This window comes from Poecilia latipinna, unplaced genomic scaffold (assembly GCF_001443285.1).
Source record: "Poecilia latipinna isolate Pla-1442-1.1 unplaced genomic scaffold, P_latipinna-1.0 Scaffold3927, whole genome shotgun sequence".
NCBI lineage: Eukaryota > Metazoa > Chordata > Actinopteri > Cyprinodontiformes > Poeciliidae > Poecilia > Poecilia latipinna.
The window spans coordinates 6,509-14,512 of record NW_015116543.1 but is presented as its reverse complement, the minus strand read 5'-3'; the positions used below and the strand labels follow the sequence as shown (position 1 = coordinate 14,512).

At 35.8% G+C, this 8,004-nt stretch overlaps 1 long non-coding RNA gene across 1 annotated transcript; it reads right to left on the bottom strand.

Annotated features, from left to right (window-relative positions):
- Positions 1–294: 294 nt before the first annotated feature.
- On the bottom strand, positions 295–7,777 carry LOC106941898 (uncharacterized). Its single transcript, XR_001423480.1, has 2 exons — positions 6,101–7,777; positions 295–2,044 (listed from the first exon to the last, which is right to left on the bottom strand). It is a non-coding gene; the product is annotated as an uncharacterized LOC106941898 (long non-coding RNA).
- Positions 7,778–8,004: the final 227 nt, after the last annotated feature.

Genomic DNA, 8,004 nt, shown 5'->3' with positions numbered 1-8,004 from the left:
AAGGTAAAAACACAGCGCATACAGTGTTCATGTTTTGTTTTGTTTTCATCCAGACGGCTTCCCGCGCCCCCCCCCTGCAATGACACGGCGCCCCCCCCCTAGGGGGCGCGCCCCACAGTTTGGGAACCTCTGGTCTAATTTATCCAGATGAGTTTTAGCTGCTGAACTGTAAACTAACCAACCAAAATCAAAGTCAGATCTTATCATTCCTGTATAAATCTGTTTTAGCAATTGTCTGTCTGCCCCCCATTCACTACCAGCCAAAAATCTCAATATATTCAATTTTCTCATACATTTATCTAAAATCTTTTGAATGTGAATATTCCATTTTAATTTTTCATCAAACCACAAACCTAAAAATGTTATACTCTTTACCTGCTCTATTTTTTGATTATATAATTTTAAATCTATTACTTTTTGTTTTTTTCTGAGAAAATATAATTACTTTTGTTTTATCCACTGAGAATTTAAATCCCCATTTCAGTGCCCACACCTCTATATCAATAATTACCTTTTGTAATTTCTTTACTATAAACTCAACATTTTTCCCTCTTTTCCAAACAGCCAAACAGCTCCATCATCTGCAAAGAGTGAACAACCCATATCCTTTCCAATATTTTTGAATATGTCATTTATCATAACAGAAAACAATGAGCTTATAATACTTCCCTGTGGCGTTTCATTTTCCACTAGATATTTATCTGAAACTACTCCAATTCTTACCTGTAATTTCCTGTTTGTTAAAAAGTCTTTAATCCATTCATATATTTTCCTTTAATCCCCAATTTGTGTAATTTGTGTAACTTAATTAATAAACCCTCTACCCACATCATATCATTTCTAACTTCATGCTCAAGACATAATGTTGAGTCATTAGTGCTCCTCCCTTTATGAAAACCACTTTGATAATTAGAAATATTATAGCTTTTGACTTATCACTTAGTTGACTTATCATTCTATACCAAATTTTATCTTCACCTGTATTTTTGGTCTTTCTAAGCACACAATTTAATTCCACTTTGGTAAAATCAACATTCAAAAAATGATTTATTTCTTCATCACTCTGTATTAAATTTTTATACTTAAGAACAGTATTTTCTCTCCCTTTTCTTCCCTCTTCGCTAATGTTATTTGTGCTATGTATCTTACAAAATAATCTTGCCATTACCTCAGCTTTATCCTCATCTCTAATTATGTCAGCATTCTCTACTTTTAATACAGGATAATCAAACTCTTTTTTAATACCATTCATTTTTTTAATTACTTTCCATATCTTCTCAATTTTTGTATCTTTCCCTATTGTACTACAAACATTTCTCCAATAGTCTCTCTTAGCTTTCTTTATAATCCTCCTTACTACTGCTTGCTTCCTTTTATAATCAATAAGTTCATATAAACTGGGTTATGTTTTAATACCTTCAAGGCTTTATTTCTTCATTTAATTGCTTCCTTACACTCACTTGTCCACCATGGCACCTTTTTCTTATCATTAATACTCCCTGACGTTTTAATAGAGTTTTCTGCTGTTATTATCTTTGAGATTCTTGCATTTACTTCATTTATATGCATTTTAAAATCTACCTTTTCTAAATACATTTGACTCAAATATCTAAACTTACTCCAATCTGCCTTATTAAAGTTCAATCTCTCCCCTCTATTTTTATACTTATTTCCAATTATTCCTACCCTTATAGTTATAGGATAATGATCACTACCTACTGTAGTTTCTTTATCAACTGACCATACCAGCTACATCATTTGATACAATTGATAGATCAATAGATGATTCCATCCCCGTTCTTATATTGATTCTTGTTCCCCTTCTCTCATTAATACATACTAAATTTTTCTTTTCCATCACTTCTTCTATAACCTGCCCATTTTTATCATTACTATTACCCCATAGTGTACTTTTTGCATTGAAATCCCCACACCAAATTACTCTTCCCTCCAAATAATCTAATAATTCCACCATTATTTCAGACGATAATAATTTACATGGATTATAAAAATTTATTTTAATTTTATCTCCCTGCTCCCATACCTCAATTACTACAAATTCTAGTTCTTTCCCTTTTCCTAAAACCTGATATTTTATCCCTCGTTTTATAAATATTCCACATCCACCTCCCCCTCCCTCTTCTCAATCTCTTCTTATACTACTAACATATCCTCTAATCACAAAATCTAATGTTAATTTTAACCAAGTTTCCTGCACACATATTATATCTGGTTGGACTTCAAGCTCGTCAATATAACCTTTAAATTCCTGTCCATTAGCTATCAAACTCCTAGCGTTCCATTGCAGTATTAACATAAACTACTTTCACTTGCTGGTCCCGACTTCTTATCCACCTCTAACTTTTTATTTATTTCTTCCCATGTTCCTTCCTTAAAGCCCAAGAATATTTCAGCTCCTCTCACTATTATTTTAATCTTCTGGTTTTGTGCTTAGCTTGATCAGTACAGTTGATAACAGAAGCTATGAATAAAACTAGATTTTCCACTGAGTAAGTGACCTTTTCTTCTGCTAGTATTTTAGTTTGCTGTATTGTTTGACTCCCCATTTGCTCCACCTCTTTTTTCCTGCTCCTTCACATTTTTTACAGCTTCTGCATAGCTTATATTTGTAGATGTTTTAATCTGCACAGCTTCTTTAGCCTCTTCCTTACCTCCCATCCTCCGTACGTAACCCTATGATTCCCCACAGTTACAACATTTCTCTTGTACATCTTCCTTACATTCTTTATGATCTTCCCCACATTTTGGACATCTCTGCTTTCCTTTACAAACTGCCGCAATGTGTCCAAACCTTTGGCATTTAAAACACCGAAGTGGTGGAGGAACATAAGGTCTGACTTGGAAACTTATAAATCCTATTTTTATATTACTTGGCAGCTCTTTTCCTTCAGACTCCACTAGGACTGACTGACTCCCCACTCTCTCACCATCCACAGTTCTTCACAGCCTTTTCACATTAGTCACCTTTGCTCCAACAATATTTCTCTTAAGTTTTTCCAGATCCTCATCTAGAGGGATCCCATAGATCACCCCTCTAATTGTTTTATTTCCTCCCAACATTGTTTTCTCCAGCTCAGCTCTTTTACATATATTATCCACATTGAAGGCCTTATTCTTTTCTCTATATTCTTACATTCTATCAATAGGTTTCCGTCTCTCTAAATCTTTACCATTTCAACGTCTCCTATTTTCTTTTTAATTTCTCTTGACACCCCAATTGGGCTGATTTTCTCCTGACCTTCCTCACTCTTAACTTTCAGAATGACTTTAAATTCCTCACATCTTTTCTCCTAACTCTCTCTTCCTCTGAACTGCTTCCATCTAGATCCCGTTTGCTACCTTGACTATCTCTGATTCCCTTCCCTTCGTCTACTTTGATTCTTCCTCGTCCTCTTCCTCTCCCTCTTCCCACTGGCGTCCACCCTTCATATTCCCCATTTTCTTCATTACTTATCTCCATTGCCATTCAAACCATTCACATACCAGTTTATGCCAAAAACCGCCTTTTCCACACTCCAAGTTTTGTTCCACAATCCTAGATCTATCGCTCAAAAGCCCGGCCACAACGTCTTCCATGTTCGTCAAATGATTATCTTCGCAATATCCTAGAACCCACCAACTCAACTCAGGTGTGTTGAAGTAGAGACACATCTAAAAGTTGCAGCAGACCGGCCCTCCAGGCCTGGAGTTGCCCACCCCTGCTTTAGATCAACATTAGATTCTTTTTCTTTTGCTCTATCCTTTGGTTTGTTATTTTTTTCCATTTCCTTTTAATTCCTGTAAACCACTTTGTATCGCCTTGTTACTGAAAATGTGCTATATAAATAAAATTACCTTTATCTTTACTGCAATAATTTGTATTGAATTTTCTGAGACAAACACAATCATGAAACCATCAAAAGAACCTAAAGTAAAGTTTGTATTTTTTCAGACCTTTGACATGGATTGAGGAACGTCAAGCAGGTCTCCCAAGGACTAAGAAGATCAACTTTGTGTTTGACGGCTTCACTTTGACCCAGATTCCTCCAGCACCTAGAGGTACTGTTGGACTTTTTATGCAAGACCTGATCCTCTTCTCTGCCAAGTTGTCAGGCCAAGTGAGTACTGAAGAACTTGACAGAGAGAGGGTGAGAATCTTACACTGTTTGGGACTGGCCCAGAAGATTCAGGAACTTTGCAAAAGTTAAATAAGGATTCTCTGCTTTGTCATCAGCTTGTATTGATCCTGTTTGAATTAAACATTATTTCTCTATTTCTCCTTTAATGTTTGTTCTTTAAAGGCTTCATGTAGTTCTAAGCTCTAAAGATAATTTTTTGTTTGTTTTTCTTGACACATTATTGCTAAAATTGATTTCTATTACTAAGGTTTTCCCATGGTTTTCTATAACTCCATCCCACCATCCTTCATCTGTCGCTTGGTACTTAATTCTGGCAAACGTCCTCTACTAAAGGACAATTTAGAATGAGGAATTATAATTATCCTTATACATAAACATAAATTTGTGTCATGTAAACTTATGAATCCTGTGGCAGACACCAGTATTCATGGTTTTGGATGAATCGGCCACTGATCATAATCAGCTGATTTCCGTGAAAACGTATGTGATTGGTGATCACCGATCACGAAAACCAATCACCTGCATCTCACTTAACAGCCTGCATGTGCAGCTTATCTCCTCTTTCCTGGGTTGGACTATTCTGCTCCAATAGCAGAATATTTAGATCATGTTTGAGATTGGTGGAACTTTTATCTGATTTATGAAACTTCAATAAGGTTGATTTTACCACTTTTTTTGCATCTGGATCATACTGGAACTGCTCCAGCTCCAAAACTACAAACACCTAGACAATTCAAACCTGGACTGGATTATTCTGTTCTAACAGAATATTTATAACCATGTTTGGGATTTGGGAAACCTTTCTCTGATTTGTGAAACTTCAATAAATGGCAATTTTCACCTTTTTTCCTGTCTTGGTCACACAAGATCTGTTCTAATTCCAAAACTACAATACATAGACACTTCAAACCTGGGCTGGATTATTCTCAGCTAGTAGCAGAATATTTAAAACCATGTTTGGGATTCGTGAAACTTTTTTCTGATTTGTGAAACTTCAAAAAAGGGCGATTTCACCACTTTTTTTTATCTTGGTCGCACGAGGACTGCTCTAATTCCAAATCTAAAACACTAGACTCTTCAAACCTAGAATAAATTATTCTCAACTAGTAGCAAAATATTTAAAACCATGTTTGTGATTTGTGAAACTTCAATGAAGGGCGATTTCAGACCCTTTTCTGCATCTGGTTCACACCAGAACTTCTCTAATTCTAAAACTACAACACCCTGACACTTCAAACCAGGACCAGATTGTTTTCAACTAGTAGCAGAATATTTAAAACCATGTTTGGCATTCATGAAACTTTTTTCTGATTTGTGAAACTTCACTTCACTTAACAGGCCGCTGCAGAAGATCTTTCCTTCCAGCAGCCATCACCATCTACAATAACTCTTTGAAGAATTAATTAGTTACACCAACATTTAGTTTCACTTTGGGATTAATAAAGTGGTTTTAATTAGAATTGAATTTGAATTTGAAAAAAATTGCATGGAACAAGTGTGAATAGTAATCTAAACTTTAGTGAAGTTTCACAAATCCCAAACATGGATTAAAATATTCTGCTATTAGAGCAGAATAATATAGTCCAGGTTTGAAGAGTCTAGGTGTTGTAGTTTTGGAATTAGAGCAGTTCTAATATGAGCTACATGCAAAAAAGGGTGAAAATTGAATTTTATTAAGTTTTACAAATCAGAAAAAAGTTTCACATATCACAAACATGGTTTTAAATATTCTACTATTAGTTGCAAATAATCCAATCGAGGTTTGAAGAGTCTAGGTGTTGTAGTTTTGGAAGAGGAGCAGTTATACTATGACAGAGATCCAAAAAAGTGGTGAAATCAACCTTTTTTGAAAAGTTTCACAAATCAGAAAAAAGTTTCACAAATGACAAACATGGTTGTAAATATTCTGCTACTAGTTGAGAGTAATTTAGTCCAGGTTTGAAGNCTCCCTGCTCCCATACCTCAATTACTACAAATTCTAGTTCTTTCCCTTTTCCTAAAACCTGATATTTTATCCCTCGTTTTATAAATATTCCACATCCACCTCCCCCTCCCTCTTCTCAATCTCTTCTTATACTACTAACATATCCTCTAATCACAAAATCTAATGTTAATTTTAACCAAGTTTCCTGCACACATATTATATCTGGTTGGACTTCAAGCTCGTCAATATAACCTTTAAATTCCTGTCCATTAGCTATCAAACTCCTAGCGTTCCATTGCAGTATTAACATAAACTACTTTCACTTGCTGGTCCCGACTTCTTATCCACCTCTAGCTTTTTATTTATTTCTTCCCATGTATCTTCCTTAAACCCCAAGAATTTTTCAGCTCCTCTCACTATTATTTTAATCTTCTCGGTTTTGTGCTTAGCTTGATCTGTACAGTTGATAACATAAGCTATGAATAAAACTAGATTTTCCACTGAGTAAGTGACCTTTTCTTCCGGTATTATTTTAGATTGCCGTGTTGTTTGACTCCCCATTTGCTCGACCTCCTTTTTCCTGCTCCTTCACATTTTTAACAGCCTCTGCGTAGCTTATATTTTTAGATGTTTTAATCTGCACAACTTCTTTAGCCCTCTTTCTTACCTCGCATCCTCCGTACGTAACCCTATGATTTCCCCCACAGTTACATTTCTCTTGTACGTCTTCCTTACATTCTTCAAATTTATGATCTTCCTCACATTTTGGACATTTCTGCTTTCCTTTACAAACTGCCACAATGTGTCCATACTTTTGGCATTTAAAACACCGAAGTGGTGGAGGTACATAAGGTCCGACTTGGAAACTTATATATCCTACTTTTATATTGATTGGCAACTCTTTTTCTTCAAACTCCACTTGGATTGACTGACTCCCAACTCTCTCACCATCCACAGTTCTTGACAGCCTTTTCACATTAGTCACCTTTGCTCCAACAATATTTCTCTTTTAAGTTTTTCCAGATCCTCATCTAGAGGGATCCCATAGATCACCCCTCTAATTTTTTTATTTCCTCCCAACATTTTGTTCTTTTACATATATTGTCCACATCGAAGGCCTTATTCTTTTGCTCTATATCCTTACATTCTATCAAAAGACTTCCGTCCCTCAAAATCTTTACCATTTCAACGTCTCCTATTTTCTTTTTAGTTTCTCTTGACACCCCAATTGGGCTAATTTTCTCCTGATCTTCGTCACTCTTAAGTTTCAGAATTACTTTAAATTCCTCATTCACAACTTTTCTCCTAACTACCCTCTCTTCCTCTGAACTGCTTCCTTCTAAATCCCGTTTACTACCTTGGCTATCTCTGATTCCCTTCCCTTCGTCTACTTTGATTCTTCCTCGTCCTCTTCCTCTCCCTCTTCCCACTGGCGTCCACCCTTCATATTCCCCATTTTCTTCATTACTTATCTCCATTGCCATTCAAACCATTCACATACCAGTTTATGCCAAAAACCGCCTTTTCCACACTCCAAGTTTTGTTCCACAATCCTAGATCTATCGCTCAAAAGCCCGGCCACAACGTCTTCCATGTTCGTCAAATGATTATCTTCGCAATATCCTAGAACCCACCAACTCAACTCAGGTGTGTTGAAGTAGAGACACATCTAAAAGTTGCAGCAGACCGGCCCTCCAGGCCTGGAGTTGCCCACCCCTGCTTTAGATCAACATTAGATTCTTTTTCTTTTGCTCTATCCTTTGGTTTGTTATTTTTTTCCATTTCCTTTTAATTCCTGTAAACCACTTTGTATCGCCTTGTTACTGAAAATGTGCTATATAAATAAAATTACCTTTATCTTTACTGCAATAATTTGTATTGAATTTTCTGAGACAAACACAATCATGAAACCATCAAAAGAACCTAAAGTAAAGTTTGTAT